The sequence below is a fragment of the Mustela erminea genome, chromosome 6 (assembly GCF_009829155.1).
Source record: "Mustela erminea isolate mMusErm1 chromosome 6, mMusErm1.Pri, whole genome shotgun sequence".
Lineage (NCBI taxonomy): Eukaryota > Metazoa > Chordata > Mammalia > Carnivora > Mustelidae > Mustela > Mustela erminea.
The window spans coordinates 94,090,197-94,105,044 of NC_045619.1; the positions used below are offsets into that span (position 1 = coordinate 94,090,197).

At 50.1% G+C, this 14,848-nt stretch overlaps 2 long non-coding RNA genes across 2 annotated transcripts in view; both read left to right on the forward strand.

Moving 5' to 3' along the window:
- The first annotated feature begins 3,278 nt into the window (after positions 1-3,278).
- On the forward strand, positions 3,279-9,302 carry LOC116593998. The gene is made up of 4 exons (XR_004287024.1): positions 3,279-3,732; positions 5,118-5,191; positions 6,910-7,065; positions 9,233-9,302. It is a non-coding gene; the product is annotated as an uncharacterized LOC116593998 (long non-coding RNA).
- An 855-nt stretch (positions 9,303-10,157) lies between these two features.
- The window catches only part of LOC116593999, a 36,201-nt gene continuing 31,510 nt past the window's right edge, over positions 10,158-14,848 (forward strand). Inside the window, exon 1 of the long non-coding RNA XR_004287025.1 lies at positions 10,158-11,765. This is a non-coding gene — a long non-coding RNA (uncharacterized LOC116593999). The remainder of the gene's footprint in view (positions 11,766-14,848) is intronic.

Here is a 14,848-nt window from a genome sequence, read left to right on the forward strand (position 1 = left end):
GTACTGAAAGAAATAAAGGTCACTCTAGAATTTTATACCCAACAAAAATAACTTTCAGAAATGAAAATGAAATTTCAAACAAAACGTGAAAAAATTCATCATCATCAGACTTACACTATAGGAAATGTTGACAAAATCTTTCAAGCAGAAGGAAAATTATACTGGATCAAAGTCTGGATCTACACGAGGCAATTAAGAGCACTAGAATTGAGGTGTTTCATCTAACAGATGAAGAAGGAGTAGTATCATTAGGGTATTACAATTTTGAAACCCCAAAGAATAGTGGATCTAGGCAAGCATGAACAATGGTTGACAATATCACAAAAAGGGAGACAACCAGATATCACATGCATCAATAGAGACAAACTTCACCATCTGCGTAAAGAACCTTGACCAAAAAGCAGAAAAAAAGAGGTCATAATAGTCAAACCTGATTCTAGATCTAACTACCAATTTACAGGATGTATAAGTGGCAGGAAAACATTTAAGTGACACCAGTTGGTTTTAGTAGACAAACAAACCCAGATTTGGGAAATTCTGTAGGATAAACCACCAGATTTTTTTTTCATCAAAACAAACAAACAAACAAACAAGGAAACAAACAAACAAACTTGCAAGGAGATAGAGAGAACGAGAGAGAGTGACAGTTACATGGAGGGGCATCTGTAGACAGCAAGGGACTTAAGTAACATATCAGTCGGTCACAATATGTGGTTCTTATTTAGATCCCTAATTCTAACTGCAAAGGGAAAAACTGGATGGCATTCAGGAGAATGTGAACACTGACAGGTATATGAAGGAATTATTGGAGGAAAAAAAAAGTGAGCCAGGCCAGGAGAGGAGGAAGTTCACTCCAGAGGGTGGGGACAGCAAGGGCCAAGGCGTGCCCTCTTAGTGAGCGGGGAGCAATCTGTCAGCTTCCTGCTGCATACACGTCTTCTCTTACCTCTAGGCTCGGGCTGGCTCTGCTGCTCTGGTTTTGGAGCTAGGAGAAGACCGAGTAATTGACATGGAGACTATTTATGTCAATGTTTTCTGGCCTCCTGGGTGTAGAGGCTGCCTTAAGAGGAAGTCCTGAGGGTTGTCAAGGCCATTCTCAGCAACAAGGGACAAGGACTGAGCAGCGTGGGTGGGACAGAGGCTTTGAGAGCCCTAACCTCAACCCCACCTCCCAGGTCTGCCCCGGGGGGAGAAGACCAAGATGGGGAGACCGAGCAAAGAGAAGAAGAGGAAAGAAAGGAGGGAGGAGAGCCCCAAAGGCTGGGGTTAGAGCTCAGTGTGCATTCGGGGCCTTCAAAGTGCCGCTTGACTTCAGGCTCTAAACATTGAGGGGCATGCTGCCCTCCTCCTCTCATGCTGCCTGAAGGCTGGGTGGAGGGCAAAGCTTTGAAAAAGGATGGAGAAAGGGGACACTCTGGCCACTGAGACTACAGAGTTTGCTTAGGTTGACAAGAAAGCTGACGTAATGAAATGCCTGAAGGACAGGCCAGGGGACCTGACCCTGGCTTACCCATGATCACGCAGGGTTGACCACAGACACCAAGGGGCCCCTGTTCTGTGGTTCACTGTTGCACCGCATGCTCAGTGAGAGACAACAAGAATCTTATGAGCTTAATGGTAACTCATTAGGCCGGGCCCTCTTTTAGGTGTTTTACATATTCATTTCATCTCCTCAACAACCCTCTGAGGAAGTTACTGTTATTAAACCCATCAGAGAGATGAGGTAACAGCCTAGAGAGGAGAAGTCAATTACTTGAGGTCACACAGATAGAAAGTGGCCCAGTTGTAACTGAACCTAGGGAAAATCTAGTTCCAGAGCTCACGCTCTTTGCCACTCCCCTGAACAGCGGCAACGACCTGGGGCAAGGCCACTGTCAGCCCACTCCCCAGACCGAGCTTTGTGCGGCCTCTTCCTTTCCCCCGCAGGCCAGCTGGGGCTCAGGGCTGGAGGCTTCCTGGTGCTCTGGAAGAGACCTTGGAACCACGCTGGAAAAGCCACCCTGTGCACGAAGGGCTGTTCGGGCCCCAAGGCTGGGGGAGAGTTTGCCAAAAACAACAGCAAGCCTTCCCTAAACTGTTCTCAGCTGCACAGCCCGGACGCTGGGCTGCTTGTCGGTGATTCTTATCAGCTCTCCGACAGAGAGCTCTGAATGGCGAGCATTCCGATCCCAGAATATTAGGTGAGAACCGGGGAAGGGAAGGCAGCACCCTGCCAGGAGGAGGGCTCGGAAAGGCCCGGATGTGAAGCCCAGCCTCGCTCTTGGTGGGCAGCTGGGGCCCCTCCCCAGGTTCTGGCAGAACACCCTTGAACAATTTAGACTGAAATAGCATAAGAACTTCTTTCCCATTTTTTTTTTTCCAGGCTTTTGGATGAAATTATATTTTACAAATGACTCATTATTATATTTATAGCTTCTCTCCAAATGATTCAAATTGTGGTTTGTCGCCTCCCTGTCTCTCAGCTCCCCCCAGCTCGACAGGGAGAAGTGCTGTTTACTGTATGGCCAGGTGTGGCTGCGGAGAGCAGCTCTGCCCTCCCTATAATTACGTTTGCCTGAGCCCTGACAAGCACCCCAACGCGGTTAGTCATGTGCAGCCTTTGTTCCAGCATGTTGTTGGGAGACAGTATCCGACATTAACTCAGCTTGGAATCTGCTCCTGGAGGAAGTGCATGTGTGTGGTGGGGGGAGTGGGCGCGAGTGGGTAGCAGGAGGGGGAGGCCTGTTCTCGGGGAGGCTGTGACAGAGGGTGCCTTTGTGAGGGCAAAGACGGGGGAAGCTGAAGCTGCGGTTCCTCAAAGCCCCGGGAGAGGAGGCTGGGGTGCGAAAGGGCCTGCTTCTTGGTGGGGTGGGCAGTACTCCGCCCGCACCTGCCACCCCGAGCCTCCAGGGAGGAGTCGAGAGGCAGCCCGTGGCTCAGACATCTCAGGCTGGGCTAGTGTCACGTTGTCAACACGTCACGGTTTCTTGTGAGGAACCACTCTAGCTCTTTCTGGAAGGGGCGTGCGGGGGGTGGGGGTGGGGGTGTTCTTGAGTTCCCTCCCCCCACCAGAAAGCTCCTCGCTCAGTGTCTGCTCAGGTCCCCTCTCCCCACTCACCCTGGCTGCTCCTGAGCTCCCAGGAAGGTGTGGTCTTGTGGTGCAGCTCTCTCTCACACAGGCCACCTTGGAGAGGAAGGGTGGAGAGGAGTCTGGGATGAGGCCCTACTTACTCTGCTAGGTGCCACTGGGATCAGAGTCCCCCTAGTCTGCTCTGCCTGGATACAAGAAAAGGTAAAAGGCCAAAAAATGGGAAAGATCATTTTGGCATTCCTGGTGACATTCTGAGCATCTCACAACAACCCCCTGCCCCTTGGGGTCCTTGGATCTGAGGGGTGGAGACCCGCAGATGCCTCTGGCTGGCTGTGGGTTGAGGGCTCCGGACCAGCGGCAAGGAGAGTCACCCCAAGCGCCCACAAGGCCCAGAGGAGGGAAGGGAAACAGGCCACTCCAGAGGGAATCGGCTTCCCCGGAAACCTCTGCACACCCCTTCCTGTGCTTTAAAGGAACATTGGCTTTTTGGCGGTAGAGATACTGCAGCTGGGCCGCCCTGGCTGCACAGGAGGCCGGGTGGCGTGTGGTGGGAAGCCTGCACTTGGACGTGGTTTTAACCCCGGGGCTCTGTTTGTGTCCCGGGATTGCCCGCCCGGGTTCCTTCAGGCCTGATTCCATTTTCACTTCTTGGCACTGCCTGAGTGAGTGGGAAGGGGACTCGGGAGGAGGTGATGTGGGAATGGGTGTGGATGAGCATAACGTAATTATTGGTGAAATCAGTATGAAGCCTTAAGCAGATGACTTCCATCTGGGCTCAGCTGGGTCCCTGTGAAGCGCCGGAGCTGGTCCTGAGGCACGGCAGGGGCCGGAGACCGGGAGTCCTGGGACCTCTCCCTTTAGGATGTTCTATGGAGGTGGGGAGGGGCCCTGAGTCTCTTCTCAAAGGGAAGGGAAGGCTGAGAGGAGGACCAGAAAGGGTTGTATGAGGCCGAGTGGCAAAAGGAAGGGAGAAGGTCAGGTGTGGCCTTACCTGGGGTGTGGGTGACCTGAATGTCCTCCTCAGGCCTGAGGGAAAGAGAGAATTTATTGGAAAGAAGTGCTAGGGGCTCGTGGCTGGGTCAGTCGGTGGAGTGAGCAACTCTTGATCTTGGGATTGTGGGTTCGAGCCCCATGCTGGGTGTAGAGATTACTTAAAAAAATAAAATATTGAAAGAAAGATGGAAAGGAAGAAAGGGTGAGCAAGCTGCCTCTTACCTCAGGTGCAAGCCGAGCCAGGGCTGGGGGGCCTCTAGCCACAGGGAAGCCAGCTGGTGGTCAGACTGAGGGGCAGCCAGCTCGGCCAACTGAGGCCACCTTTGGAACACCTTCTTCATGGGGTTTGTGGTCTGTGGTAGTCCTACTTGTTTTGGCCCTTTTCCATCAGTCTTTCGACAGCCATGTCAGTGGACCGAGAGTGTTTTGAACATTATTATAAAAGGTGCCATTTTCGAATGTGTGCTCATGGGCTACACCTTCTCCTCCCTGGCGTCTCTCCTACTCCCCGCCCCAGCTGTGCGCCCACTTGGAACCCCATTCCACGCTTCATCCAGGCAATGCTACACGCATCCTGTGGGCAAAGCTGGAGGCTGGCTCGGAATAAAGGCCAGTTATGGAGAAAATACATTATTTCAGTAAAAGGGGGCTTTCGTAGCAGACGAGCAGCCCATGAAGGATTTGCTCCATTGTACGTTGAATGAGGATGATGATTTTGGTATGTTGACTGAAAATCGAAGTATTTTGGGCTTATCTGTATACCTCCTTATTTTAAGTAGCAACTTCTTACGTCTGAGGTGTTTTTAGTCTGATGGCGTGAAATGAGAGATGATGAGACCAGCTTGCACACACTTCTCAAGGTGTGTTCCTATCCATTATCTCACTCAAGGCTGGCTCTGGTCTTCTCCACTTTCTTTCTAAGGATATGGAGACAGATGAAATAACTTGCCCAAGAGTGCACAGCTAATGAATGATTGAACTAGGTTTAGAACCAAAGTCTAAAGCCTCCTGGTCCAGTGGTAACCCCTTTGTGATTCTTCTGTTTTCCCCCTAGTTGAGAAGGAAGCGTATGCCTCCAGCAAGATGGGCGGAGTCAGCAGAGACGCTGACCACTGAGTCCGAGAGCAGGTGAGGGCACGCCCTTTATTTATTTATTGTTTTTTAAAGATTATATCCATTTATTTATTTGTCAGAGAGAGAGAGAGAGAGCGCGTGCGCGCACATAAGCAGGCAGAATGGCAGACAGGTGGAGAGAGAAGCAGTCTCCCTGCTGAGCAAAGGAGCCCGATGCGGAATTTGATCCCAGGACCCTGGGACCATGACCCAAGCCAAAGGCATTGTGGTAAAATATATGTAACCTGAAATGTACCATTCTGCACGTAGCTCAGGGACAGTAAGTACATTCACATTGACAGTAAGTACACTGGGCGACCTCACTACTACCCATCTTCAAAACCTTTTTCATTTTCCTAAACTGAAACTCCATACCCACTACACAGTCATTCCTATTCTCCCCTCTTCCTAGCCCCCAGGAACCGCTACTCTACTTTCTGTCTCTGGGAATTTGACTCCTCTGGGTTCATTATGTGAACCCAGAGGAATCTGTGTAAGTGGAATATTGTAATTGGAATCTTATATTTGCCCTTTTGTGTCTGCCTTATGCTTATTTTTAATTGGCTCATCACTTTCAATGACAACAGAGGTGGTGCAGGTGAGTAGCACCCCATGCCCAGAGAGGAGTAAAAAAACAAAAACAAAACTGAGAGAACAAAACAGGGAGAGAAAGAACAGGAGTGATTTGGGGTGGATTTCTTGACTGTCAGGGGTACCAGATGTAAGGGGGCGGTGGTGGCGGATGGATAGGAAGAAAGTGTTACATAGAAAACAGAGTGCTGAGCTTTATCATCCCAGGGGAGGGGTAGCGTTGTCCCTGGGAGGTAGATGCCTCCTTTTTGAGGTTTATGCTATGATGGACCCTGATGGGGAAGCTACTCCAGTGAGAACAGTGTGGTCCTCTGACCATGCAGAAGGCAATACAAATGGTTCTGCAGGAGAAATCCACAGGATCTTGGAATTTGGGTAGAAGGGTCTGGAAGAGAAGAGGCTGGAGAAGATAGGATATGCTGGGACTTGGGATGAAGTGAGAAATATCTCGAGGCAGGGGAATGGTTGATGAAGTTTTAGGGGAGTAATGTTTATGCATGGATCCGAATGTGCTTGCTGTGGTCCCCTTCCGTTACCCCAAACTTTGAGTCAACATCTGCTTCTGCATCCTTCAGCCTTCTGCAGGTCCAGGGGCAGCTGTGGGATTAGGAAGGGAACAAGGGGGCAGTGCCAGGAGGGAGGGAGGGACAGTGGCTGCAGCAGGTGAGACGCAGATGGAGACAAAAAAGCAGGGAATCAGAGCCAGAGGTCACCAGAGGAAGCACAGACCCTCTGCGAACTCTGGGGACAGAGATGGTGTTGGGAGCAGGAGGCTAGGAGGATCGCGAGGTTGGGGGGACACAATGATGGAGTCCCTACAGTAAGTGGGGTGGGGCTCAGGTCATTTCCTTGAGTACTAGGTGGCAGGCATTCCAGGTAGACAACTGGAAGGAAGGTGTGGATGTGGATCTTCTCTTCCTGGGAACCTAGTGGCAAGATCTAGCCAGGGCACAGCTGGGTAATTTACGAAGCAGGGGCTCTCTGAGGCCCCCTCAGCTCAGCTCACTGCCTTTGGGATTTCTGTATGCATGGGGAAAGCTATTGTATTTTGAAAGATGGAGATGGAATTAGAACCAAAGCCCAGCCCAGAACATGTCTTGAGCTTTCAAAACACCATTCTCTTTAAACTCATCTGAAAGCAGAGAGCTGGGGCTGCGACCAGCTCTGATGGAGATGGATGCTTTCTGGACCTCCTAGACACAGCAGGAGCCCAGTGAGAGGGTCTGGCTGCTCCCACCCAGAGACCCCAGAGAAGCCTGGCATGGAGAGCAAGCTTCATGTTGCCGGGAACGCTTGGAGTTTTCCTAACCGGGTCCTGGGCTGAGTGTGGGCTGGGGTGGAGCCCTGCCTGGAATTAGTGATGCGCCCTGAGATCTTGGGACCAGCCTGCGTGGTGGCGGTGAGGCCGACCGAGGACATTCCCCCGCCCCCACCCCCCGGTCCTCTCCAGTCTTGGCCCAGAGAACCAAGGCTCACTGCTTGTCTGGCTGGTCCTCATTTTAGCCCCAGCCCAGTAACCCTTCATCAGTGGGTCCTGGAGAAAAGGGCCTGGCTTGGCTCACACTTGAGGAATGTTTGCCAAATGTGTTAGTTGCCACTAAAAGCTTGCAAACTAGGGTGCAGGATGCCATGGGGCTTGGGCTGGCCAGAGGATATGCTCTTTAGAAGTTCCAGAAGTTCCCTGCCCACTGGGAGCGAGGAAGGTCCCTGCAGAATCCGAGGCAAGCCTGTGCTGGGGCTGGGCCAGCTTTCCCTCTGGCGGGCCCCTCTGCTCTGGGGGAGCTGTGTGTTCTCTTCTCCTCTGGCAGCTTGGGAAAGACCAGAGGCCCTTTCAGGGAAAGGAGAAAGAGGAAACGGGCTTGAAAAAAGCGGCAGTGAAAGCCCAATTCTGAGCTTCAGCTGCCGACCTAGGCCTGGAGTACAAATGCATTTTCTACTCAGAAGAACGTGGAGTGTTCTAAAAGGTTGTTTGGGGTTGGGGGGGGGCACCATAGAGGCTCAGAGCTTCAGCGTGTGGAGGATCTTAGAGACGGGCTAGTTTAGCAACCCCCCCCCCCCCATTTTGCTGGAAGGCTAATTTGAAACAGAATGGAATCTGGCTGGGGCTGGGATGCCTTTTTTCTTCAGAGGCCCCATTTCCTGAAAGAGTGTCCGATTTTACCCATTCACTCGTTGCACTCCTTGGTGCGTTTTAAAGAAAACTCAGGGGTCTCATCTGGCGTCTTTGAAAGTAACAGAGCGTGCGGTTTGCAGGGTGTTTTCAGCTTGGAGCCATAATTTCTGTTTGTTCATCTAAAATGATCGCTCACCACAGGCTTATTGCCAGGTTTCCCTTTGCACGTTATCAGGCTGGGCTTGTGAATAGCTGAGGGAAGCCAGAAACAGGAAAACTCAGGAAAAGCCTGTGCGAAGGCAGGGGCTGGTGTGGTCTGGGAGGGTTGGAAGGTCGAGGTCGTGGTCAACAGGCCTGTGGTTAAGGGTGAATGTCTGAGTCCCTGCACAGGGAGCCTCACTGCTGAAAGACCTGGGCTGGGCGTCTGGGCAGGGCTGCCGGAAGGCTCAGGCCCGCTGTAGAAGCAGCTAAGGCTGCCTTAGGACGAAGGCACCTGGGCTCGTCAGGGAGGGCTCTGGAAGCTTAGGGAAGAGCAGACCTAGAAGAGGGGTCAGCCAGCCTAGCAGAAAAGGAGCAGAGAGACAGACAGAGAGACAGAGAGAGAAAGCAAGTGGCACTGAGGTGGGGCCTGAATTAAGTTATAAATTTGGGGAGGGGCCCAGGACGCTGCCAACTTTGATCTCATTTTCTGGACAGGCCTTTGGGTTACTTCTTAAACCCGCCACCCAATCACCAGAGAGTTAGCGCCTTCTGATAGAAGCAGCTCTTGATTCTTGAGACATATGCAGCTGGACTTGGGGACAGCACACGCTAATTGGGGAGTGGGGAGGGGACATACACATGCTGGTGGAGGAGACCCAGGTCTCTCCGGGAGGCAGAGTCGGGGAGAAGACAGTCAGGGCTTCCGGCTCGTTGTGGGGTGGGGGGCAGTGTCTGTCTTGTTCCCTCCGTGCCTCTAGTTCCCTGTCTGGGCACCAGGCACACAGAAGGCACTCATTACTTAACTGAATGAACCCATGGAATGCTCTTCTCTTGAATCCCCAAGTTATCTGAAATTTTTCTTCGTTGGGATTTAAAACTAATGGAGAATATTTGCCTACCTTGTGCTTTCCCCTATGGGAAGGATCTTCTGTTGGTGTGACCACAGGGCACTGAGGCACTGTTTTGGAAATGATCTCAGCATAAAGACCCTCCATCTGGGGAGGAAGGGAGGCCGGAGGAGGGCCCACCTGGCTGTGGGATGCAGAGGGTAGAGGGTGGACTGGAATTCGCCCAGCTCTGCCCACTGTGGCAGGGGTCAGAACGAGAGGATACTTAGTAACCTCCTGAACTGCACTGGGTTTTTCCTCTAGGTGACAGCTCGGGGCTTGTGTCCCAACCCAGCAGATGACCAATGGAGGGAAATAAAGTGGAACTGAAACCGTACCCCTGACAAGGTTTAATCTTTGAAATTGGGTACTCCGGGAAGCTACGGGTTGCCTTCCTTGGACAATTTCAGAGCCCGTCTTCCTGGTTGTGGAAAGGGTGCTTCGCCCAGAGAAATCTCACCTCTACTCCCAGCTCTTCGCCCCCAGAAAGCCCCCCAGCCTCTCCTGGGCTTGGTTTTGGAAGTGATCTTTAACCTTATTCTCCCACTATAAGCCCTTCCTGGAAGGCTTGGTACAGTCTTCCAGAGACAGGGACGGCTGAGATGACCTCTTCACCGTTAGTGCTTCTCAGGACGGTCTAAACATTTCCTTTTCTTCAGAGGCCGTCGGAGTCGGAGTTAACTCCGCGTGGGCGTGATCTCCTTGTAGCTACATACCCTCCTAATATTTGAAAAATCTGTGCTGGTTCTTACGGCCTCTAGATCTTGTATTTATTTTCCTTGGTTCTGTCTGAAAAGGGCACATCGGTAACCCCCACCCCCCCAAAGCTAGGTCCTCCGGGCTAAACTCAAGCACCTCTCCGCTCTAGAAATGGCTGATTTTCTTCCCGCCGTCCCTACCAAATTATTTCTTCAATCGTCCGCCCCCCGCCCCCGCGTGCTGGGCGTTCCGGCACGCAGAAGCCCGGCCGTGGGGGACCCGGCGTTGCCCCCTCTGCGAGAAGTTGGTGGGGAAGCCTCAGTTTCTCCACGCACGCTCTGGGCGGCGGGTGGCAGGCCTAGGGGGCCCCGGGAGGGGACGCGCGGGCGGCGGGAGTGTGGGCGGGGACGCCTCCCGCCCGCGCTGCCCAACGCGACCCGCCCCGCCGGGCCAGACGCCGGTCAGTCCGGGCGTCGGGGGGCCCCCGGGGCAGCGCCGCGGGAAGGGAGCGCCGGGGGGGGGAGTCCCGCGGCCGGGCCCCTCTGGGAAGGGCTGGAGACGACGCGGGGAGGGGGCCGGAGGAGGATGGAGCGTTCCCGCAAATCACATGATTTTCCCGCTTATATAAATCACAGCTTGTTTTTCTCCACTGGCTGCAGACTTAAAGGTGCAGTGTCTTCTTTCTCTCCCCAGGGCCGGGTGCCCCGGGGCGGGGGGCGGGAGGCGGTTCTGCCGGCCCCTGAGATGCACTGGAGGGGGCTTCACCCGCGAGGGTGCCAGGGCTCCCGGTTTGGGGAGCACCCCCCCATCCATCACCACCCCGAGGACGTGTCGTTTTAACTGGAAACCGGGGAAGGACCTGGAAATTCGATCACCCAATGAGCCGGCAGTCCCGGGCGGGCGAGGTCGGTCAGAGACCTCTCTGGAGACCAGCTGGTCCTGAGAGCGCTGACGCCCAGGATGCCTGTGAGGGATCTTGAGCCGAGGGGTTAAGATGAAGCTGGCTTGTGGGAGATCTGTGTGGCCATAATCAGGCTTCTAAGGCTGATGCTTTTTATTCTCACCAGCCCTGGCTATTTGTTTGAGGCTAACATATGTGGGGGAAAAAAATCAACACAGGTATTAAGCACCTACTATCTAAGTATTAGGCACTGCAGGGAGAAACCAAGACCTGTTAGTCTTCACCTTCAAGTGCTGTATACTATTTGGGCGATGAGATACAGACTTGGGAGATTTGAAATAGCACTGGTCCATTTCAGTGCTGTTCCAGGCAGTAGGCAATTACTGCCCCTTGAATAGTACAGATAATGAGTGGTGCAGGCTTCCAGGGAGGGCTGGGAGAAAGCAGGAGGGAGGAGGAAGGAGAGGCGCAGCCTGTGGGAGCCCGGGGGGCCATGGGTGGGCCTGGGAGGAAAGGAGCGTGGTGTTAGGATGTCGCACAGGGGCCAATCCCTTTGGATAAAGGGAGGAACTGGAGAATGGAGAAGTAGGGCCAGAGGCTGGAAAGCCCTAGGGGTCAGATGCGGACAGCCTGGAGTGCAGGCCTGGGCAGATGTGGTTTGACAAAGGCATTGTGGGATCCTCTGAAGGTGCAGGACAGGTAGATGGTGCCAGGCGTAGGCAGCCTAATCTGGAAGCCCTGAAGGAACCAGCTGGTAGCTTCTGCAGAAACCAGGCAAACACAAAGGTTCACAGTGCTAGGATGTTAAGAGAAAAAGTGGAAATGAAAAGTGAGAGGTAGGAGATATTTTTAAGAAGGAATGAAGGTAGTCGAGCGATTGTTTATTTGGGAAGGAAAGAAATGACCAAAAGTGATGGCGATTTTGAGCTTGGGAGGCAGGGAGAAGCTACAGGCTACCCTATAGCTCTATAGAGCTATCATTTGTAAGGACAGTGGGATCTTAACTGGGAACTGTCCAGGGGGCTGGAAATCAGGACAGAAGAACAGCACGGAGGAAATAACCGAAAGGATGAAAGAGCTACTACAGATCTGAAAGGAAGCTAACAGAAAGGGAAAAAGGGAAAGAGGCCCGGGAACACCCACGTTTGGGAGGAGGAGCCGGTGGCCAGGCGGTGGAGGGAATATGCCCTCACCTGGGTGAGTAGAGGTTCTACCTGAACTCGGTTGTTTACTCTCTCTAAACCTTAGTTTTCTGATCTGTAAAATGGGGATGATAATACCTGCATCGTATTCTGTTTGGATTAAAGGAAACTTAGGAAGCATCTCACACATGGTATGTGCTTGGCACATTGCAAGTGCTTAAAGCAAGTATCCTGCCCTCTGCACTTCTCTCCATTCTTGGCCCCTCCCTCATTTCCCTGAAGTGGCAGGCACTGGAACAGAGTATAGTTCTCTCTTTAAAAAATTTAATTGGGTTGCTGTTGCTGTTGTTTTTCTTCTTCTTTGCCCCCCTTCTGCTCCCCCCACCACCTGTCCTTGTCCTCTGGTTGTTGCTGATTCTCCTTTTCCTTCTAGAAGAAACACAGTTTTGCTTGCATGACTAATTATTTGAACCGGATATACCTTCCATTAATAAAGGAAGGAAATAATAAATTTGTTTCCTAAGGGCCTCTTAGCTGAAGATGACTATTAGCTCATTTGATCTTTCCAGCAGCCTGCAAGTTTCAGGAGGGTAGGAATTATGAGGTCCCTTCCCACACATGTAGCTGAAAAAATAGAATGGTTGTTAAAAGTTTTGTCGTTATGTTAGAGAAACACCTGTCTATCTATACGGTTAGGTCAAAGATTTCCGAACTTTTATTTTTAGGCTCTTCTTTTTGGAAGTAGATTTTACCTGGCAGTCAAATAAAACAGATACAAAAACTAGAGTTCTGGCTTCAGTGGAGTGGGGGAGGTTCTGAGTGTCCATGGCTCGGCTCTGCTCCCACTCCTGGCCCCCTGGGCCTGTCTGGGCAATGGGACTTTGCTTCTAGGACAACCCAGAAGCACTTAGAGCCTCTTTCTCTACACACAGCTTCTTTCTCTTCCTTTTTAGCTACAAACTTCCTGACTTCAGAGGCCAGGCTGGAGCCCAAGAAGGCTTTGTGGACCTGTGGCTGTGCTCATCACGTGAGCCACATGTAGTCTCTGATGGCGATGCCGGCAGCTTGGCCCTGCCTTCGTTTTGGAGGCTGGGGGTGTGGGCCAGCTTAGCAGGACCAGCGCGGCTCCGGCTCCGAGGCAGAGGGCCAGTTTGCCCTCTCTGGTCAGACCCTAACAACAGCATCCCATGTCACCAGGGCTTGGGAACTACCTTGGCTGGGGTGTACTGGCCTGCTCTGCTAATGTGCTTTGGGTCTTTATTTCCTCTTTGAGTGTGTTTCTTGAAAGGCAAACTCTTTGGTATAAAAAAACCCCAACAGTTTATGGTTTTTAGAATGTTGACTTGAAATAAATCAAATATTGGTGACATGAGCTGCAGATAGTTATGTAAAGCTGTGAAAGAGCCACAGATAATGTACTCTAACTGCAATACTAATTATTGTCCTGTACAAAGCAGCCACCAGTCCGGTAAGAGTCATCTCTCTGAGTGGTATCAGTTCCCCAGGAGATAAGCATTATAAAAATGATTAAAAGAATTTCGTATGATTTTTACCATTAAAATAAAATCTCAGCAAACCAACATCCTAATCTTATGCTGTTATTTATTTTTCCCACTGCTTTATCTATTTATTCGCATTACAAAGGTAATACACATTAATGGTAAAAATAGAGATGGAAATCATTCTGAAGGGTGTAAAACGAAAAGTCCCCTCTCATTACCCATTCTTATTCCCCTGAGATGATTGAAGTTAATGGTTTCTTGTGACCCAGAAATTTTTTGTTAAACGTGTGTATGTGTACAGCTAATCTAATATTTTTCCACAAATTGTTTAGTCCTACATTTTTTTTTTCACGTAAAATATATATGTTGACATACAGGCCTATCTCATTTTTAATGATCGTCTAGCTCTGGTGTTTCATTGAATATTGCATATAATATTCCCAAATTGTGTTGCTTCCATTTCACCCCCTTATAAGCGGCTACAAAAAGCATCTTTGTATATATGGTTGCACACTTGTGCATGTGCTAGTACATATGGAAGATAAATTCCTAGCAGTGGAATTAAGTGAAAATATATATACATTAAATTAAAAAAATTTATTCTGTACTACTTGAAACATAAACAAAGAAAAAGACATAAAGAATAAAAAGAACTTAAAAAACAGCATTGTCCTCACAGGGAAATGTTCCTTTGTACAGTCCTGCTTGTCATCCCTTCCAAAAAGGATGCCAAAAAGGACACCAGGATCCTGAATTGGTATTTATTATTTTCATGCAATGATTGGAATGTTTTTACACGGTATATTAAAGGTACTTTGCTGTATATATTCTTCTGAGACTTGCTTCTTTTCCTCAGTATTATATTTCTGACATTCTTCCATCTGTATACCATTTTTGAGTTAATTCCCTTTCAGTACCAAATAACTTCAAATTACATGAATATACCGCAACTGATGTATCCATTTTCTTAATGGACAGTAAGGCTGTATCAGTTTTTTTCCTGCTATAAACATTTTTTAGGCATTTATTTTTAAGTAATCTCCACCCAACATAGGGCTCAAACTTACAACCCCGAGAACAAGAGTGGTGTGCTCAACCCATGAGCCAGCTGGGAGCCCCTACTATGAACATTCCTGTGTGTCTCTCTCTGTTGTCAGTAGGTGGGGACTTGTGTCGGGTATTTATTTGCCTAGGAGGGAATGGTTAGTTCTGGGAATAGAATCTTCGAAGATTTCAGAAGTTGTTCTTCAACATGGTTTTACACTCTTAACCTTGTCTTCAGTTTTTCCACATGTTCACTAACACTTGGTATTGTCCAGCCTTTTAATTTTTGCATATTTGATAGCTGTGAACTATAGTTTTCATTTATATTTCTCTGTTTACTAGTGAGATTGGGCGTCTTTCATATATTTTGTGGCTGTGCATGTTTCCTCTTTTGTAAGTTGCTTTTGCCCAGTTTTTGCTGTCGGAGTGTTTGTCCTTTCCTTGTTGACTTAGAGTTTCATTATATGTTGTGCTTACTGGTCTGTTATGAATTAAATAATATCTTTTTCCCAGTATGTGTCTTTTCACTTTTTTTTTTTTTCAAAGATCCACCCCCCCCATTTCTTTTTAGTAGTCTCCATTCCAAGCATGG